The sequence below is a fragment of the Petromyzon marinus genome, chromosome 10 (genome assembly GCF_048934315.1).
Source record: "Petromyzon marinus isolate PM22_M1 ecotype Great Lakes invasive population chromosome 10, UKy_Petmar_22M1.pri1.0, whole genome shotgun sequence".
Lineage (NCBI taxonomy): Eukaryota > Metazoa > Chordata > Hyperoartia > Petromyzontiformes > Petromyzontidae > Petromyzon > Petromyzon marinus.
The window spans coordinates 12,548,228-12,571,328 of record NC_133676.1 but is presented as its reverse complement, the minus strand read 5'-3'; the positions used below and the strand labels follow the sequence as shown (position 1 = coordinate 12,571,328).

Genomic DNA, 23,101 nt, shown 5'->3' with positions numbered 1-23,101 from the left:
ATGTTTGACTGTCATGCGACGGATGTTACGCTCATATGCAGGGTGATTGGGAAGGTACCGAACTGCCTCCGACTGCGTCGATCGGAGGAGATCACTTGAAATGGATCTCAGAGATGGCTCTGTGGTGTAACGCTTCTGTGGGATGTTCTCTTACGTGAAGGATTGCAGTGATGTACGAGAGTTCTTCACAGAGTAGCTAACTCGTCTCAAGGCATGACACCCAGAGTGATAACATTTTTGAAAATTGGAAAAGCACAAAAAAAAGATTGTCCGTTTTTAATTGTTACTTTCTCTGTAAAATTATCTTACTGGTTTGCATTTTTCCATATTAATTTTTTACTTTGTGGTTAATGCAGTGGCCACTAGCGGCCGCAGTGATGACGTGGCCCCATGGTATAAAACATAAACAAATACATTCTAATTCACATTCATTGATGCACGCACCGTGAGCCTTCGAATCGATAATACTGTATTCGTTGAATCAATGTACCACCGCTCCCCTACTCAACGATGACTCGGTGAGGCTTTCCAAGATCCGCATCTAATTTCTGTACGACTAAAATGTATATTCTCTATGGAGTAGTGATGCAGTGGTATAGGGCACTGCATCCATAATTCGATGACCTTAATTTGATATCCTGCCACGTCGCACACCATTGGCGAGTGATATCTAAACCGGTTATAGAGTGAGGGGGGGAGCTTCATAACCGGTTCAGATGTTACCACGCATGTAACGTTGTCATAGGTCCGTGTGGGGCTACACGATGGGCAGCAGACGCTACTTCTATGCTCCCACCGTCTATGCTCCACGCCTTCACACAAAAAAAAAAACTCCCCACTGACCAGTTTGGTGGAGTATTGGTCAAACAATAGCGGTCCTCCTATGGGGGAAAAAAAAACTGGTCTTAGAAATGTGGAATCTTCACCACTGGTTCAGAGCTGGAGGGAAGCTACGATCACTGCCTCTGTACTCATCACGTTGACTTTAAATTCACCTCGTGCACTGGAGTGTCGGTGAAAGAGTAAAGCGAGCCGATCGCCCGGGTGGCGTGGAGCTGACAGCTTCGCCGTGGTTGCAGAGTCTCGGGTTTCCATGAGAACGAGATTGACCCCCCCCCTCCCCCCCTCTGCGTGCGAGTGGCACCCCATCCTTCTTGTGCCCTGTTGTTGTAGTGCAGCATTGCGACGCATCTTCATCAGTGCCGGATTATCCTGGTAGCAAAAGTAGCAACATATGTAGTAGCTACGGGCCCCGCACTTTCAAGGGCCCCGCGCTAAATGCTTTCAAGCTATCAATTCCGGTTCAGTGATTCTGCACTTGTTTTATTACTATAGTACTATACTGCCTTAAACTTTTATAAACGACTGGGTGTTTCAGTTAGCGATTTGTCGTACTATCTAGCTGCATAGCAAATGGAAAAAAATACAATTACTCTACTACGCAAGTGAAAAATTTGTGTTTTAATATTTATGTTTTTTCATATAACATATGCTACAGGCCCTGCACTAGCTTAATGCGGCACTGATTGTCATCTGGCTAATAAAAAAGACAAAGATCCCCCCTATAGCCTGTAACAGACTTTCGAGGCAAGTGCTGTTAGCGAGCACCTACGATGGCCGACACAGCACCACGCTCGGCCGCCTTTGTCTCCCTCGTCGCGATGTTTAGACATCGCACCAGATACTAATTTGAGGCTGAGTTGACCTAGGGGAGGCCCATGACCGGTTCAGATAATCGCCACTGGTGTTGGCCGTGAGCGGAAATCGAACTCGGGTCGCCAGGTTCTGAGCGCAGCACGCTAACCGCTACGCTACCGCTCTCCACCATCTGGCTAATACACACACACATTCAACTGCTAGATCATCGGCTCCGGAATCATGCGTCTTTGTGACGTTGCATCATCGCTCCATCTCTCGGGGGGGGGGGGGGGGGGGGCAGAGGGGGGGCTTGGAGAGGTGTTCGTCCGCTGCTGGGTGAAGCCCCTCCACCCGGTCTCGGCGGTGCAGGAGTTTCGTTTGGCTATACTTCACCATGCTGGTCAGTGCGGGTTGGTGAAGGTTTGGGGGAGGGAGCGCCAATACCGGTTCAGACATGTACATATGTGTGTGACTTCTTTCGCACCGTACGTAGGCAATCATGCTAATCGGAGGTGCGGGAAGGACAACAAATTACACGCAAACAGCGGATTTCACTCGCCGCCGGTGTTAGCTGTGGCCATGAATTTAAACTCAGGTTTACGGGTTCATGGCCCAGCGCGCTCATCATTGTGCCCACCGCTCCCTTCTTCTTCTTCTTCTTCTTCCTCTTCTTCTTCTTCTTCCTCTTCCTCTTCTTCTTCTTCTTCCACGCGTTTGTCCCACTCACGTGGGGTCCGCTGTCCTTGCCAACCTTCTCCACGCTGCCCTGTCCTGCGCCATCTCCCTTTCCGCTCCTCGGGCCACCGTGTCCCATCGCACCGCATCGCCCCCCCCACCTCTTCTTCTGCGTTCCTCTTGGTCTCTTTCCTTCCACTTGTGCCCACCGCTCCCTCCCATGTGCTATTCTGAATGGCCATGCTGTGCTTGCTGACACGGCTATAGAAGATAGCATATCATGTTTTTCGAAATTGGTGACCCTATTTAACAAATCCCACCTCTTCCGAGACATCTGGCCAGTGTAGAAGAGTCGGCCAAAATACTCTCTAGTGGGAACACGTCTGCCAACAGTGGCACGAGCAAACGATTACAATACTACAGCTTTACTTTGTATAGAGCGTGTGCATTCATTTTTTGCATGATGTGTAATGTTTAAATTATTCATATCACCTAAGGTAGCCTTTTCAGTGTTGGCAAAGGTTCATGTGAGGTTTTTATTTATTATTATTTATGAAAAAAAAAACACGTGTTCAATATTAACGTTCCAAAAACTCATACTTTAAATATGGTATATATTGAATGTATAATATATAGTATATGTGACGAACGCTGCATGCGTGCGATGTTATTCACTCCATATTCATGCTCATTGATTCACACGCTTTCCTTCTATTATTTAATCAGGCGAGAGCTTATTGAGCTTCATTATGTTTTGAAATGGAGATGGGAATCGAACCGTTGATTATTTTCTATGGGGCTATTGGCAAGAGCGCAAGTCGTGAGACGAGTATATACAGCGTATAATATACACAGGGCACGTGTAGCATGCGTATTGCCACATTTCCTCCGAATAATACGAATGCGTTTGATTTCGTCAATTTTCAGAAGCTAAGTGATCGGAAACTAAACGGACTATTTTACTTTATTTACCAGGTAAAGCCCACTGAGCCATGAACTCTTTTTTTAGAAGCGACCTGGCCACAAATGATAGCTCAACGAAGTGGCTTATCACGTGGAAATGTATAGCAGCCAAATGTTCTAAACCGGTGGTTCTTAACCTTCACGGCAGCAATGCACCCCTTTGGTGGTCAATCGTAAAAACACGTGTATTGTTAATAAATACCGAGGTTTGATGAAACAAAGTAGTTGTACTTACGTGCCCGTGCTTAGTTTGTGTTTCAATGATTTACCTTCTAAAAAAATATCTGGGCATGTCTCGCACCCCCAGAAAGGGCATCTCGCACCTCCAGGGGGAGCGTGAATCCCACTGCTCTAAACGCATGGCTTGACCAAGGATTGGGCTGGAAATGTCCGTTGCTGTTGTCGTTTACCTGAGAAGATGCTACTGCCATACCACCACGAATAATAGTGCACCCATAACAATAAAAAATAACGGTTATTTTTAAATTGCTTATGTTGCGCTGTATATTATTTGTAGGATATATATAAGCCAGTTGGTATCCATATTTAGCAGAGGCGGGCCATCAGGACCAGCAAGGCCTTCTCTGCTGGCCTAGAGCTTGTCAGACTCAGAAAATTATATTTCTACAATTGAATATATATTTTTATTAATGCTATATGCATTTTACAAAGTACGTTCCCATCAGTCTATTACCTTCATTTCATTGCTACTCTCTCCCTCAGTTGCCCTGCTTCCAGTGCAGCTCATAAATTAGAGCTTTTATCCAATCAGATTTTCCACCTGTGCTGTCTCCGCCTCTCAGGGTGAAAAATCTACCCTGAGGCCTTCAGAATGTCGAGTGAATCCCCTCTGTTGTTGAAGAAAATGGGGACGATGTTGTGGTCATATTCTTTAACCAATCAGATGTCGAGTTTGCCATGTTGGGCGTGTTCTTTGACACGCCGGAGCCTTCTAGCTGGCCTAGCCGCCTACGTTAGCCTTGTTCGTGTGGCGTGATCGGAGGGCCAGTTGGCTAACTGAAGTAAAACTAGCTAGTACGTAAGGATGGCATGATCTAAGATTTATTTAAACTTCCTTTCGTGACGTTTATATTGTTAGATGTAGTGCTTTAGATTTGTAGTTTTTTTTCTGTGGGGAAGCCTGTTGAATCCTGATTGTTTTACGGCATTTTTGCTTGCTTGGTGGTCGTACGAGTAAATGTAACTTGTTGTTGTGAGTTTGTTCTTGTTTCTTTAGTAATGACATTGATTTGGGCTATGTGATGTCTATTTGTGATGTAGCATCCTGTCATACTGCTTAATAGTGGTACATCCTTGATAGTTTCAGTCACAATGTATTCATGTTTCTGCAATTAGTGTATTGTAACTCTCATAGGTGTTGAGCCTCGTGTTAAATCACTTTATTCCACTCGATGAAGGTTACTGTCACTGTGAATATGGGGTGGTGATGTCGAATGACAATAGCCTATAGACCGAGTGTCATGGTGGGGTAATACTGGTAGGAACGAAGTTGTAAACTGAGTGTACCAGCCTGCAATAGATTAATCCGTCCGTCCCCTTTCAATACTTTAACGAAGTGAAATCTCGTGCTGTTGGGTGTAAAATCAGCAATAGACAGCGCAGAGCCTTGTCCTACCAGCCCACCCTGCAGGGACCTGTTTTGAAGGCGGTTTAATTGCGGGAGGATGGCACTGAAGGCCTCGGTGTAAAATCCACGGCCCGCCACTGCTATTGAGTAGAACTCACCTCCGTGCGTGTGTCAGATCTCCCACGTCTACCTTACAAGAGAAGTATGTAGAGCTCATGTCTGCTTGAATAGGACTAAGTAAAAATGTATATTTAACTTATTTTGCACTGTACGTAGTCAAGCATGCTAATTGGAGGTACGGGGATGGACTACAAACGAAAATGCATACCAACCTGCATACGCCTACGAATCATCACTGTCACTACTACCATCATCATCACCACTACTCCCATCAGTATTATAATCACTATCACTACCATTATCACCACTCTCAATACAATAGTCATAACCATCACTACCATCAACATCATCTCTACCTTCATCATTACCATCATTACTACCACCACCATCATTATCACCATCATTTCTTCCAGTACCACCAACAATATCATCACTAAATGGGAATTTTTTTGCCAGATAGGGTAAAACCTATTGATATCGGCACTACCACCATCATCAACACTATCGCCATTATCAAAACCACTACCACCATCATCATCGCTCCCGTTATCATCATCACCACCACCACAATCATCACCCATCATCGTCACAATCACTACCACCACCATCGCTCGCGTTATCATCACCACCATCACCACAATCATCAACCATCATCGTTACAATCACTACCGCCACCATCATCGCTCCCGTTATCATCACCACCATCACCACAATCATCACCCATCATCGTGACAATCAATACCACCACCATCATCGCTCCCGTTATCATCACCACCTTCACCACAATCATCACCCATCGTCACAATCACTACCACCACCATCATCGCTTCCGTTATCATCACCACCATCACCACAATCATTACTCATCATCGTAAAAATCACTATCACCACCATCGCTCCAGTTATCATCATCATCACCACCATCACCACAATCATCACCCATCATCGTCACAATCACTACCACCACCATCATCGCTCCCGTTATCATCACCACCATCACCACAATCATCACCCATCATCGTCACAATCACTACCACCACCATCATCGCTTCTGTTATCATCACCACCATCACCACAATCATCACCCATCATCGTCACAATCACTACCACCACCATCATCGCTCCCGTTATCATCACCACAATCACCACAATCATCACCCATCATCGTCACAATCACTACCACCACCATCATCGCTTCCGTTATCATCACCACCATCACCACAATCATCACCCATCATCGTCACAATCACTACCACTATCATCGCTCGCGTTACCATCACCATCATCACAATCACCACCCATCATTGTCACAATCACTACCACCATCATCGCTCCCGTTATCATCATCATCACCATCACCAAAATCATCACCCATCATCGTCACAATCACCACCACCACCACCATCATCGCTCGCGTTATCATCATCACCATCACCACAATCATCACCCATCATCGTCACAATCACTACCACAATCATCATCGCTCCCGTTATCATCATCACGACCATCACCACAATCATCACCTATCGTCACGATCCCTACCACCACCATCATCGCTCCCGTTATCATCACCACAATCACCACAATCATCACCCATCATCGTCACAATCACTACCACCACCATCATCGCTTCCGTTATCATCACCACCATGACCACAATCATCACCCATCATCGTCACAATCACTATCACCACCATCGCTCCCGTTATCATCATCACCACCACCATCACCACAATCGTCACCCATCATCGTCACAATCACTACAACCATCATCGCTCCCGTTATCATCATCATCATCATCACCATCACCAAAATCATCACCCATCATCGTCACAATCACTACCACCACCATCATCCCGTTATCATCATCACCACCACCATCACCACAATCATCACCCATCAGTGTCACAATCACTACCACCACCATCATCGCTCCTGTTATCATCACCACCATCACCACAATCATCACCCATCATCGTCACAATCACTACCACCACCATCATCGCTTACGTAATCATCACCACCATCACCACACTAATCACCCATCATCGTCACAATCACTATCACCACCATCGCTCCCGTTATCATCACCACCATCACCACAATCATCACCCATCATCGTCACAATCACTACCACCATCATCGCTCGCGTTACCATCACCACCATCACAATCATCACCCATCATCGTCACAATCACTACCACCACCATCATCGCTCCCGTTATCATCATCATCATCACCATCACCAAAATCATCACCCATCATCGTCACAATCACCACCACCACCATCATCGCTCGCGTTATCATCATCACCATCACCACAATCATCACCCATCATCGTCACAATCACTACCACCATCATCGCTCCCGTTATCATCACCACCATCACCACAATCATCACCCATCGTCACGATCACTACCACCACCATCATCGCTCCAGTTATCATCACCACCATGACTACAATCATCACCCATCATCATCACAATCACTACCACCACCATCATCGCTCCCGTTATCATCACCACCATCACCACAATCATCACCCATCATCGTCACAATCACTACCACCACCATCATCGCTTCCGTTATCATCACCACCATCACCACAATCATCACCCATCATCGTCACAATCACTATCACCACCATCATCGCTTCCGTTATCATCACCACCATCACCACAATCATCACCCATCATCGTCACAATCACTACCACCACCATCATCGCTCCCGTTATCATCATCACCACCACCATCACCACAATCATCACCCATCAGTGTCACAATCACTACCACCACCATCATCGCTCCTGTTATCATCACCACCATCACCACAATCATCACCCATCATCGTCACAATCACTACCACCACCATCATCGCTTACGTTATCATCACCACCATCACCACAATAATCACCCATCATCGTCACAATCACCACCATCGCTCACGTTATCATCACCACCATCACCCCAATCATCACCCATTGTCACGATCACTTCCACCACCATCATCGCTCCAGTTATCATCACCACCATCACTACAATCATCACCCATCATCATCACCACAATCACTACCACCACCATCATCGCTCCCGTTATCATCACCACCATCACCACAATCATCACCCATCATCGTCACAATCACTACCACCACCATCATCGCTTCCGTTATCATCACCACCATCACCACAATCATCACCCATCATCGTCACAATCACTATCACCATCGCTCCCGTTATCATCATCATCATCACCATCACCAAAATCATCACCCATCATCGTCACAATCACTACCACCACCATCATCGCTCCCGTTATCATCACCACCATCACCACAATCATAATCCATCATCGTCACAATCACTACCACCATCATCGCTCCCGTTATCATCACCACCATCACCACAATCATCACCCATCATCGTCACAATCAGCACCACCACCATCATCGCTCCCGTTATCATCACCATCACCACAATCATCACCCATCATCGTCACAATCACTGCCACCACCATCATCGCTCCCGTTATCATCATCACCATCACCACAATCATCACCCATCATCGTCACAATCACTACCTCCACCATCATCGCTCCCGTTATCATCACCACCATCACCACAATCATCACCCATCATCGTCACAATCACCACCACCACCATCATCGCTCGCGTTATCACCACCACAATCATCACCCATCATCGTCACAATCACTACCACCATCATCATCGCTCCCGTTATCATCATCACCATCACCACAATCATCACCCATCATCGTCACAATCACTACCACCACCATCATCGCTTCCGTTATCATCACCACCATCACCACAATCATCACCCATCATCGTCACAATCACTACCACCACCATCGCTCGCGTTATCATCACCACCATCACCACAATCATCAACCATCATCGTTACAATCACTACCGCCACCATCATCGCTCCCGTTATCATCACCACCATCACCACAATCATCACCCATCATCGTGACAATCACTACCACCACCATCATCGCTCCCGTTATCATCACCACCTTCACCACAATCATCACCCATCGTCACAATCACTACCACCACCATCATCGCTTCCGTTATCATCACCACCATCACCACAATCATTACTCATCATCGTAAAAATCACTATCACCACCATCGCTCCAGTTATCATCATCACCACCATCACCACAATCATCACCCATCATCGTCACAATCACTACCACCACCATCATCGCTTACGTTATCATCACCACCATCACCACAATAATCACCCATCATCGTCACAATCACTATCACCACCATCGCTCACGTTATCATCACCACCATCACCCCAATCATCACCCATTGTCACGATCACTTCCACCACCATCATCGCTCCAGTTATCATCACCACCATCACTACAATCATCACCCATCATCATCACCACAATCACTACCACCACCATCATCGCTCCCGTTATCATCACCACCATCACCACAATCATCACCCATCATCGTCACAATCACTACCACCACCATCATCGCTTCCGTTATCATCACCACCATCACCACAATCATCACCCATCATCGTCACAATCACTATCACCATCGCTCCCGTTATCATCATCATCATCACCATCACCAAAATCATCACCCATCATCGTCACAATCACTACCACCACCATCATCGCTCCCGTTATCATCACCACCATCACCACAATCATAATCCATCATCGTCACAATCACTACCACCATCATCGCTCCCGTTATCATCACCACCATCACCACAATCATCACCCATCATCGTCACAATCAGCACCACCACCATCATCGCTCCCGTTATCATCACCATCACCACAATCATCACCCATCATCGTCACAATCACTGCCACCACCATCATCGCTCCCGTTATCATCATCACCATCACCACAATCATCACCCATCATCGTCACAATCACTACCTCCACCATCATCGCTCCCGTTATCATCACCACCATCACCACAATCATCACCCATCATCGTCACAATCACCACCACCACCATCATCGCTCGCGTTATCACCACCACAATCATCACCCATCATCGTCACAATCACTACCACCACCATCATCATCGCTCCCGTTATCATCATCACCATCACCACAATCATCACCCATCATCGTCACAATCACTACCACCACCATCATCATCGCTCCCGTTATCATCATCACCATCACCACAATCATCACCCATCATCGTCACAATCACTACCACCACCATCATCGCTCCCGTTATCATCACCATCACCACAATCATCACCCATCATCGTCACAATCACCACCACCATCATCGCTTCCGTTATCATCACCATCACCAGAATCATCACCCATCATCGTCACAATCACTATCACCACCATCATCGCTCCCGTTATCATCATCACTACCATCACCACAATCATCACCCATCATCATCACAATCACCACCACCATCATCGCTCGCGTTATCATCACCATCACCACAATCATCACCCATCATCGTCACAATCACCACCACCATCATCGCTCGCGTTATCATCACCACCACCATCACCACAATCATCACCCATCATCGTCACAATCACTACCACCATCATCGCTCCCGTTATCATCATCACCATCACCACAATCATCAGCCATCATCGTTACAATCACCACCACCACCATCATCGCTCGCGTTATCATCACCACCACCACCACCATCGCCATCGCCGCCGCTATCATCACCAGCAGCTCTCTGTCCTACCCGCTGCATGGTAAGTGGCTTTTCGTTGTTGGCACGATAGTGAACACACCTTCATGTCATCGCCTGTGCCTTCCCCAGCAGCCCGTTGCCATGGAAACCCCCATGTGGTACAGGGCCCAGGAGTTGCTCGGCGGTATGAGTGTGGGTTGCCATGGAGACAGGCGGCCTTTGATCCCGAATGTGGATCAGCTGTTGCGTTCCCATGGTGACGTGCGAGGTGAGCTCCTTCCGCTCGCCGCTGGGCAGGGTGGTCGTAGTAGGCAATGATCATCATCATCAGCAGCGGCCGCCGTGTTCAATCCACTGCTGGATAAAGGCCTCCCCCAAGCCGTCGCGATCTCTCATGATCTTGCGATGTAATCATGACCCCCCTCCTAACCAGCACTTCCACACGAGCTGATTTGTAACGCTCCATCTCCGCGATGGACGTGCGCGTTCCAATTATTATTTACCACTAAGCCCAGCCCACCCCCCTGCCTCTTGCGACGTTGTCTCTGCCCAAGTCCGTCTGCTTTTCTGTACAGGCGATACATTCATCGACTAAAGAGGCTCTCTTCCTTTGGGCACGTTGGAATGATTGTCACTCTTAACGATCAAGCTCATTATTGAGTTCACTTGTTCCGACGAGCTCACTCCGAGACAGAGAAAAATGGGGTGCACGTGGATCAGAGAACATGTCAGAATCTTGATTTGAAGCTTTCGTGACTGCAGGAATCCATTCCATTTGGTTATTTCGGTAAAGTCACGTAGGTAGAAACACAAGCGATCGAAACGTCGTGATTTGTTTTATTTTATTTCTAACTACGTGACCTTTACCGAAAGAACCAAAGAGTAACATGTCAGAAAATACTTCGCGTTGGCTGTTAAGAAAAGCCAGCGGCCTTGAGCAGGATACACATTTGGAGTTTGCGTGTCTCTCTCTCTCCCCGTGGTCGCGTGGATTTTTCTCCGGGTCCTCCGGTTTATATCCCCCACATTTAGAAACACGCGTTTAGAGTATTTGACTGAGTCACTTGCTTTGACCTGCTATCGTTTGTGGCCGAGGTCGCTTCTGACAAAAGAGTTACGCGGCTCAATGGACCTTCCTTGCCTGGTGAATCAAATAAAAAAAATTAGTTAATCTTTAAATTTTGATTTAAAGCTTTCGTGACTTCAGTAATTAATATTCTTAGCTCTTTCGGTAAAGTCACGATGTTTCCCTTCAACGTGACTTTACCGAAAGAGCTAAGAATATATAGTTAATCTTTAGTTAACATCACGACCAGAAGGGGTGACCACGTCCACTGCTGGATGAAGAGCACCCCAGATGCATCGCCACCTCTCACGGATCTGCGTTGTGACGATATCCTACCCAGTATGGAAGGGGCTGATGAGAGCCGAGGCTCGGAACAGCGATACAAGTGAATGCGATTGAGAGAGATAGAGAAAGAGCACGTTCACTCGGGAGATGGAGCGGCGATAAATTAACCCCTCGGTCCGATTGCTACGTTCGGTTCTGTTGCATCGCCAGAACGTGAGAGAGATCGAAGGCTCTCGATGGTGATGGGAGCTCAATGGATGATCGTACAAGACGGTGTATATCTCGAGACCGGTTCAGATATCACTCGCCACCGATGTTCGCCGTGGCCTGGATTTGAACTCGCTGGGTTCAAGGTGCCGCGCGGTAAGCGACGAGGCCACCTCTCAATCCCAAAGAAATAATTGCGCGTTGCGACTGTATTAATGATTATTTTGCGACCGTATTAATGATTAAATTAACTTCCCACTTTAAAGCGGGGATCGGCCTTGTCCTATATTTAAAACAAAAAACAAAGAGAACTAGTAAATGAATATTAATTCGTTCCAATCTGCTTGAAATGAATCCGAGCTTGGTGGCGCGCTCTAGCGATTGGGCACCGTAAGAGTGTCACTGAGTGAGGAGTGAGCGTGCAGTCAACGACTCTGCAGCCGTCGAGTCAAAACCACTGCGAGTAGCCGCGCTCCTCCTACAGAGGCGGGAACAGCGAACAAAACAAAACTCAACACGAACCGTCCGTCTCTCCAGAAGCCCTCCCTCGTCTTCGCCAGCGGACCTAGAACATCGGCATTGAGCTCCTGAACCATATCGCTGCCATCATCATGCGCGAGAATAGATTGGGGGGAAGGGGGTCTTGGGGGCCGTCCATAAATGATGTCACGCGATTTTTTACGATTTTTGACCCCCCCCCCTTCGTCACACGGCGTCACAAAAAGTCAGACCCCCCCTCTCAAATATGACGTCACAAAGCTCTGCCCCCCCCCCAAAAAATGAAACTTCAAATCGCTTTAAACTATTATCATTTTAGTGCGTATTTAATGTGGCGCTGCACTCTGATGTTGTAGGGGAAAACATTGATTAAAAAGTCTATTTAATTAAGTAGAACGTGTTGGCTATATTTATTAAAAGTTGCGCATTTTTATGTGACGTCACATTTCTCAACCCCCCCCCTCTTCGTCACACATCTTCACAAATGTCTGACCCCCCCCCCCAGGTGCGTGACGTCATTTATGGACGGCCCCTTTGGTGGGAGGCGGGCGGGTGGGGGAGACGTCAAACGCAATCAGCGTTAAGGCGACTTTCCACGACGTGGTGGCCACGTGCTGAGACTGACGGAGGCACTTGGCAGACGAAGGCTTGCGATGCGCCGCGCGCTGGATTGAAGGGATTTCTGAAGCCCATTAGAGTCTCACAACAAATAATGGCATTACTATTCAACGCGGCGTCCCCATCGCTTCAAAGCTCGCCTTCCTCCCCCCCCCTCGGGGGAAGCACACACGTGCAGCGAGCACAAGTCTCATCCCTTATATTAGCTTAGCGCTGCATGCGAACAACTCTAAACACATTCCTCCCTAAAGAGAGGAAGAAAAAAAAACCACATATACATTGCTACGAACGGGACAACTATAAACAGGCGTCGTTTTGGGCAATGGGCCTACTTCATTCATTGATTTTTTTTTCAAGAAAAAAAGTGCAACGCGCACAACAACGTAACTTTTAAATGGCGTTGAATCCAAGGAGCGGTGAGAGTCGACAAAAGGGTCAAAGTTTTGAGATGCCGAGAGCAGTGACTACACGGGCGCCAGCGCAGCGAGAGAGGAGCAGCAGCAGCAGGAGGAGGAGGAGGAGGCGGGGGAGAGAGTTCCAGACGACCGCAGGAGCTGCGACAGTTCTAGCGACGTTCGCCGCGTCTCGTTCCGGAGTCGAGTTAGACAAGGAGGCACACCCACTTACGGCCGTTTTTTTATGGTATAAAGAAGGATCATTGGCTGAAACGTCGTCCGTATATATACTCTATCACTTTTACGGCAGTGTTTTTGATGATGGAAGTGTTAATATTCGTGTGATTCGCGTTAGTGCCGCAGCTGTTAACGCAACATCGCATTTTTGTTGCTATTAATTTAATCCGAGTCTGCGACAGAGATTAACTCTTCACCACCGGGCACAACTACATCCAGGATGCATCTCGCTATGGTTGTGGCTGCTGGTCACGTGTCACTCACTCCAGTCTACAATCGACTCGCACAACCTAAAGTGAGAAATTAATCCCTGTTTAAAAAAAAGACCGCACTTTTAAAATGCATTGTGGGATTCGGACAGCTTTTAAATGCGTGCGCGCCTCAATGCGCTGTACAGAAACAGTGGAACGTATGTATTGCTAAGGTCTCTGTGTGAGTCAAAGTTCCACACATATCCAATAATAATCACCCGCTCGACTGCAATGTGGGTATCTTGGTGAGTGTATTGGTCTCTGTGAGTCTATACGAGTCTGTGAGTCTCTTTGGGAGTCTATGGGCGTCTATGTAAATCAGTGCGTCTCAATGTACACGTCCATATGTCTCACCGACATTCGCCGCAAAGTGGGAAGAAGAAGAAATGATTTGCATTTTGATTGACCCCGAATCTGGCCAATTCATTGCGCCACTAATACCTTCCTAATATTTTTTGCAACTGCGTGCAGGGAGCTTTCCAATTATTCAGTGGTACTGCGTTTGCAGTTTGGCACAACGCACAAATAACAAGAGCGGCAAAGACATTCGTCAATAACACCGTGGCCTTCGCATGTAAATATAAAACACGCGACGTTTCGAGCAATGGCCCTTCTGCATGGCAAATAAATGTCAGCTATGAAGGAGGATCATTGCGCAAAACGTCGTATATTGTTTATTTACCCCCCTCCCCCTTTTAAGGCAGGGTTATTGACGAATCCGATGAGTGTTTGGTTGACAATTTCGGTTACGACACAATCACAATTGGGTACTGAAAAGAATAACGGCGTAGCCATGTGCGGAGAGCGTCCATGCCTAACGCCTGCAAGTAACTACTCGTTATCATGCCACTGCTGGATGAAGGCCTCCCTACGCCGTGTCGGCCGTGGGTGCTGTTTGACCGTTACTTCACCACGACGGGCACGGCGGGTTGATGGAGCGGGGGTAGGCCAAGGAACACGTTGAGTTATCACTCCCCACTGATGCCATCAGTGGTTTTCCGGAATCGGGACGCCGGGTTCATATCTCAGTGCGGGTTCATATCTCAGTGCGCTAACCGGTGCGCCCCCCCCCCCCCCCGCTAGCCCCCACCCACGTGACCCCCACATAACAAGCACTCAGCTAAACCAAAAATGCGAAAGTTTAAGCAACATAAAAAGGTTAATCATGATTCTGTTTTATGACATCACGGCCAAACATAACATCAGAGAGGCAATTGGAGTGAAATTACTCGAGCCAGGCAGCAATGGTCTGGCAATAAACATTGCTTTAATTAAACTACCCTCTTATGCGCTCAACAACCGTGTATCCTATCGGGCATTTTAACATCGCAGAGTAGTTGATAGGCGACCACATACGCGACGTTGTAAACAGTCCGCTGGGCCAAACGATGTTGAGTTTGTTTACAGCCTTGACCTTTCGATAATCCACGGATGCACTCACGCAGTAACGCCCGTAACACACGCGTGTACCACGCAGTCACGTCCGTGATACACGCATGACACACGCGCGTACCACGGACGTTACTGTGATACTCGCGTGTTTTGAGAGCGCACCTTGATACACCCTCGTTGTTGTTAAACGTATGTTTAAAAACAAAAGTGAGATTAATTTACTGTCCCTTGTCAAATCCGCTGCTCATGATGACGTTCTCTCTGGGGCCGTCCATAAATGACGTCACGCACCTAGGGGGGGGGGGGGTCAGACATTTGTGACGATGTGTGACGAGGGGGGGGGGTTTGAGAAATGTGACGTCACATCAAAATGCGCAACTTTAAATAAATATAGACAACACGTTCTACTTAATTAAATAGACTTTTTAATAAATGTTTTCTCCGACACCATCAGAGTGCAGCGCCACATTAAATACGCACTACAATGACAATAGTTTAAAGCGATTTGAAGTTTAATTTTTTTTGGGGGGTAGAGCTTTGTGACGTCATATTTGAGGGGGGGGGTGTCTGACTTTTTGTGACGCCGTTTGACGAAGGGGGGGGGGGGGGTAAAAAAATCGTCCAAAATCGCGTGTCGTCATTTATGGACGGCCCCTGTCTACGCCGTATAAAAAACCGCGAGGTTTGTTTGGCTATACTTCAACACGCTTGTTAAGACGAGGGGTTGATGACGTGGGTTGCCCAGGACAGGTTTGAATATAATTTGCCACTGACGTTAGCCGTGATCAGAAATCAACAGCAGGTCGTCGGGGCGGCGAGATGTTAACTACCTCGCCTGCTATACAGGAGCTCGTCGGTTCGATCATGACCCTGACGCCTGCTGTATATTTGGAGTTTGCGTGTCTCCCTGCTCGTGGTCGTGTGGATTTTTCTCCAGGTCCTACGGTTTTCCCCTCCATATTTAGAATCGACATGTGTTTAGAGTATTTGGCTGCTATGAATTTCCACTTGATGAGCCACTTCGTTGAGCTATCATTTGTGATAGCCAGGTCACTGCTGAAAAACAGCTTTACAGCTATGTGGGCCTTACCTGGTTAAATACCAAAAAAACGTTTGTTAACCACTGCGCCAACGCTCCACACCGCGCGTTAAAGTTTAAAATACTATACATGTCGATTATCCACTCCCTCCACCATCGTATAATTCCTCCAGTGGGTAATAATAATACGACTACCAAATGTTCAGCCAGGAAAGCGTAATTGAGTCTCTTGGTCCTACTCATTGTTTTTTTCGGTAAAGTCACGTATGTAGAAATACAATAAAATTATATTAAAACAAAAAACAATCACGACGTTTCGATCACAACGCAAGCGATCTTCATCAGGTGTCAAGAACAAATCACGGAGGTAAATACAACAAAAAGATGAGAGACGAGAATTCAACAAACCTGAAAAAACATTATGTGAAGCACATCCAGTCAGGCCAACAACACAGTTGTTGGCCTGACTGGATGTGCAACACACTTCCTGGCGGACCACGAATTTCAGAAGAGTGTTAAATTTCGTGTTCAACCTTTGGATTGCACATACCAGCATAGATAGAATGAAAAATACGAGGTACACGGTCAGTAGAAATACATATACAAGTCCACCAAGAGGTAAGGAGGGAGGAAAGACGGACAGGGAGGCAGAGAGAGAGAGAGAGAGGGGGCAGCTCAAAAAATGACCACCTCTTGTAAATACAAAACGGCAGCTCAAAAAAGGGCACATCTTACTGCGTCCAACACAGTGGGTTGTGCGGCCAATTCCGTGAAACGAGTGTTTGGCATGTTGGAGTATACCTACTGTGCGTTGTCTTGGTGTGGTCTGCGACTGTTTTGTTGTTGTTGTTGTTGTTTGGCTGCCTTGCCCCAAGCTTTGCGTTTAGTGTTGAACAAATCGGCAGGAATTGATGAACTTATGCAATCTGTACTTATTATGTGCAGGGTGGTCCAGAGATCTTATGACCTCCCCCCCCCCCCCCCCATTTAATTATCCTAAACGTAATATGTTTTTCGTAAGTCATGTTTCATTAAAACAGAAATGAATATGGAAAGGGGAAAGAAAATGTTAGGGGGTCAATGAATTGGGGGTCACAAGACATAAGGACCACGCTGTACTTTATGTAGTATTTATTGTTCCTGGCTTGCTTACCTTTGATGTATGTTGCACTCGTCTCCGGCGGGGGGGAGGGGGGTTCTTCTTCTCGCTCTGCATTGTTTGTTGTAACTTGCTGACCCGCCCCCTACTGGAACATCTGTTGGAAAAGCAAGAGCTTCATAGCTCTTCGGATTTCTCCAGCCGAAATAAAGATCGTGACTCTGAGCTGGAGGACCAAGAAATGGCGCTTCCAATCCCCTGGCAAGGTCCGTCCTTGTAACTCGTCCTGTCCCTTCAGGACCACTATCTAAAACTAAACTCGGGGCCGTCCATAAATGACGTCACGCACCTAGGGGGGGTCAGACATTTGTGACGATGTGTGACGAGGGCGGGGGGGGGAAGTGTGAGAAATGTGACGTCACATCAAAATGCGCAACTTTAAATAAATATAGAATTGTTATAACAACAGTAATTGTTATAACAACACGCCTACAACATCATAGTGTGCAGTGCCACATTAAGTACGCACTACAATGACAATAGTTTAAAGCGATTTAAAGCATGTTTTATTTTCAAAATGGAAATATGTTTTTTTTGGGGGGGGGGGGGCAGAGCTTTGTGACGTCATATTTGAGGGGGGGTCTGATTTTTTTGTGACGCCGTGTGACGAGGGGGGGGGGGGTAAAAAATCGTCCAAAATCGCGTGACGTCATTTATGGACGGCCCCCTATCTGCTAAACGATTGTTTTACCAGGTCAGGCTGTTCGCTCTAGTTCAGAGACGCAACTGAGACTGGTAAAGAGGTCTGTCCGTGTTATTTCCAAGGCTGAATTTCAGCAGTTATTGTATCGGCACGCCACATTCATATCGCTTTGAATTGTTTCTCTTATTTTTTTGTATAAACATGTTCATGGGATGCTAGGAATATCTTGTACACTAATGCAGGGTTATTGTGGATAGACGTATCATGCACTCTAGTGGTAGTGCCTTACGTTGATAATGAATCGTTACTCCGAGCCTGCCGAGCAACGTTTCGGAATTAGATTGATGTTGCACCACGAAGCGGATGCTTTCTTCACCTCCATGCTCTTAGTCGTGTTGTATTTATCTGCGGTGTTTCCGTTTTGTTTTTCATGAAGTTAATGTCTTGGCTTTTAAGATGCTTGTGTGTGTGTGTGGCGGGGGGGGGGGATACTAAACGATTTGAGATGCTATTTGCATGAATGACGCTATACAAACATGAGGAATTAACCCCTGCTGCTACTGATGATGATGACAGAAGTGTTGTTGATGGCGGTGACGGGCGGGAGTTTGATCGAGACACAAATAAGAGTGGTACAGAGGAGAGAGTGTGATCATTATACTACTAGGATGAGAGGCGACGGGGTGGGCCGAGGGGCGGGGAATGGTGGGTGATGAGAGTGGGTGGTGTAAGCCTCCGCTTACATGAGTGTCATGTAATTAGGCTGTATCGCTTGGCGCAACACTGTGAACAATAACTGTAATTTAGTTAATTAAGCCGATTAAACATCACTCCCTGCAATGCCCACCCCTACCGCCCCCCTCTTCTTCGGCACGCGATACCACGTCCCGAGCCACTCACTCTCCGAGTGTCTCTCTCTCTGTGTGTGTGTAACAAGTCGAACGAAGCGTCTCTGCAGCACATTGAACGGAGCCATTCGGTTCGACGAGACTTGTGTCACGACCGGCAACGATTGGTCGTGAATATGACCACGTTGGCTAATGCCACCATGCCACGCCATGCGTTCGTTTACTCGGCCGACAAAGGGGCAATGGCGAGGTCACGGTGAGACCGCGTGCGACCGTGGCACCCCACACATCTCGTCAAATCTCAGAAGCTAAGCAGGGAGGGGGGTTGGTCCTGGCTAAGTAGTTGCGTGCGCGTGCGACCTCTGCGCAAAAGGACGTGGCGTTCGGAACGCTTCCGTGGGGACACGTTGGAGGGCAGAAGAGGGCAATGCAGGATCGTCTATTGCACTGTGCGTCTATGCTGCCCGCATTGACCAACCCGCAATGACCAGCGTGGTGAAGTGTGGTTAACACACACACACATGACCCGCACTGCGTGGGGTGGGCTCCATCCAGCAGTGGATTAATCAAAATTGGGGGGGGGGGGGGGGGGGTGGACATAACTCTCAAGCTGATTTACTCGTGCCGACGGTGGGTTGCTGTTGCCTACTTCATGCCGATGGCTACGGTGGAGCGAGAGTCATACCGATCGTCATCACGAGTCCCTCTCTTCGCTACCGTCGCACTCAAATTAAGATGCTGTTAACGTGCCCCGGCTTATTATTATTATCGTCGCGAATACACACATGCTGTGAGCATGTGTCACCCATCGTCTTGTGTTTGTAATCGATGTCCTTGTAGTGAATGCAGAACCTCATTCAGGATGAACTGGTACGAGCTGGCCTCCTCAACCTTTATTTGTCTATTGAACTAAGACAGAGCTTATTTGCACCTGTGCCTGATTTTTTTGTGGCACCGCGCGTTTGCAACGACTTGTTCGATTCGCGTGGTGTGTCTATGTAACTATAAGACTAACAATATGGAGATTACTTCCACGTGTACCGAACGTCTTTTTCACGGCTCCTTTTCGCTCTCCCATTGCATGTGCACCGCGTCTTTCTTTAACTCTCGTGCGTTTCGTTTGCGACCGTAAAATGCCTCGCCTCTTAGTTGTGCAACATTCCTTAAGGACCCCGGCTGTACTCGTTTCTCTGCAATATCAATGGATTCGTATTTCGTCGTTGTCGTTGTTGTTGTTGCTGTGTTCACCCATCACGGATCTCCCCTTGTAAAATGGCCGAAGACCACGGGGCCGGCTCAGCGAGCCCACCACCACCATTGTCCAGCTTCCATAATACAGCTCATCAGTAAGCCCACCACCACCATTGCCCAGCTTCCATAATACAGCTCATCAGTGAGCCCACCACCACCATTTCCCAGCTTCCATAATACAGCTCATCAGTAAGCCCACCACCACCATTGCCCAGCTTCCATAATACAGCTCATCAGTAAGCCCACCACCACCATTTCCCAGCTTCCACAATACAGCTCATCAGTGAGCCCACCACCACCATTTCCCAGCTTCCATAATACAGCTCATCAGTGAGCCCACCACCAACATTACCCAACTTCTACAATACAGCTCATCAGTGATCCCACCACCACCATTGCCCAGCTTCCACAATACAGCTCATCAGTGAGCCCACCACCACCACCGCCATTTCCCAGCTTCCATAATACAGCTCATCAGTGAGCCCACCACCAACATTGCCCAGCTTCCACAATACAGCTCATCAGTGATCCCACCACCGCCATGGCCCAGCTTCCATAATACAGCTCATCAGTGAGCTCACCACCACCATTGCCCAGCTTCCACAATACAGCTCATCAGTGATCCCACCACCACCATTGCCCAGATTCCATAATACAGCTCATCAGTGAGCCCACCACCACCATTTCCCAGCTTCCACAATGCAGCTCATCAGTGAGCCCACCACCAACATTGCCCAGCTTCCATAATACAGCTCATCAGTGAGCCCACCACCACCATTGCCCAGCTTCCATAATACAGCTCATCAGTGAGCCCACCACCACCATTGCCCAGCTTCCATAATACAGCTCATCAGTGAGCCCACCACCACCATTGCCCAGCTTCCATAATACAGCTCATCAGTGAGCCCACCACCACCATGGCCCAGCTTCCACAATACAGCTCATCAGTGAGCCCACCACCAACATTGCCCAGCTTCCACAATACAGCTCATCAGTGAGCCCACCACCACCATTTCCCAGCTTCCACAATACAGCTCATCAGTGATCCCACCACCACCAACATTGCCCAGCTTCCATAATACAGCTCATCAGTGATCCCACCACCACCATTACCCAGCTTCCATAATACAGCTCATCAGTGAGCTCACCACCACCACCATTGCCCAGCTTCCACAATACAGCTCATCAGTGAGCCCACCACCACCATTGCCCAGCTTCCACAATACAGCTCATCAGTGATCCCACCACCACCACCAACATGACCCAGCTTCCACAATACAGCTCATCAGTGAGCCTACCACTACCACTATTTCCCAGCTTCCACAATACAGCTCATCAGTGAGCCCACCACCAACAACATTACCCAGCTTCCACAATACAGCTCATCAGTGAGCCTACCACTACCACTATTTCCCAGCTTCCACAATACAGCTCATCAGTGAGCCCACCACCACCAACATTACCCAGCTTCCACAATACAGCTCATCAGTGAGCCCACCACCAACATTACCCAACTTCTACAATACAGCTCATCAGTGATCCCACCACCACCATCAACATTACCCAACTTCCACAATACAGCTCATCAGTGAGCCCACCACCACCAACTTCACCCAGCTTCCACAATACAGCTCATCAGTGAGCCCACCACCACCAACTTCACCCAGCTTCCACAATACAGCTCATCAGTGAGCCCACCACCACCATTACCCAGCTTCCACCTTCCGCAGAAACAAAGGGCGGTGTTAAACCGCATCCGCACACACCAGGAAGGATTCGGACTATCTGATGCACATCAAAGAATTCCCTCGCGCTCTCCTGCGCGCGACCGCGGCTACGAACAACAAACCGCGGAGCATCGAACCGCACGCACGGCCCCAAATAAACAAACACACACGCGAAGGTAGTGTGAGTGGGTGGGGTGAATTCGTGGAACGGGTCTGTGTGTGCGAGTGTATTCGCAGTTCAGCAACGCTCAGCCACAGCATTATTGATTGTCTGAATGACTTACCACTGAGAATCTCAATTGGTCACACTACATATTGCCAAGTAAAGCAGCAACAAAACAAAAGACTGACCAGGCGTGGTGAGATTATGGTCAAACAACACCACTCAGGAGGGTTTCATACAGCGGCGAGTTTGTTACGTGCTCAGACGCAGTTTGCCAACGTGTGTCACACGCAGAGCACCAGCGCCCTCTGCCGTTTCTCGACCTGCACGCAGGCGCACCGTGCTTGGTTTTACCGCGTATCAGAAACTATTGGGGAAATCCGATGAGCTATGAAGCTCTTTTTCACAGACGTCCAGTGTCGAGCACCTCGTTCTGCGTGGAACAGGGGACCCATCATTGACAGTGGAGTGGCTTGTGCCCGTCACATTTGGCCATCCAGAAGTTTTGTGTTTATATTAGCCATCGTGACTGCCGATGAGCCTCGGAAAATCTAAACTGGTCCAAAGTTTACTTATTTAAACACATAATACAGGGTTTTTTTTATTAAATCGCGTAAATGATATTAAATAGATCCCGTAAATAATAT

At 47.7% G+C, this 23,101-nt stretch overlaps 1 protein-coding gene and 1 long non-coding RNA gene across 2 annotated transcripts in view; both read right to left on the bottom strand.

Moving 5' to 3' along the window:
- Positions 1 to 10,797, bottom strand: part of LOC116940876 (uncharacterized) — a 46,401-nt gene extending 35,604 nt beyond the window's left edge. The window contains exon 1 of the mRNA XM_076066187.1: positions 10,776 to 10,797. The gene's annotated coding sequence lies outside the window, so the exon portion shown is untranslated. The remainder of the gene's footprint in view (positions 1 to 10,775) is intronic.
- Positions 10,798 to 15,397: 4,600 nt separating this feature from the next.
- LOC142924180 (uncharacterized) lies at positions 15,398 to 22,774 on the bottom strand. The gene is made up of 3 exons (XR_012941370.1): positions 22,576 to 22,774; positions 17,817 to 17,919; positions 15,398 to 15,915 (listed from the first exon to the last, which is right to left on the bottom strand). It is a non-coding gene; the product is annotated as an uncharacterized LOC142924180 (long non-coding RNA).
- Between the last annotated feature and the right edge of the window lie 327 nt (positions 22,775 to 23,101).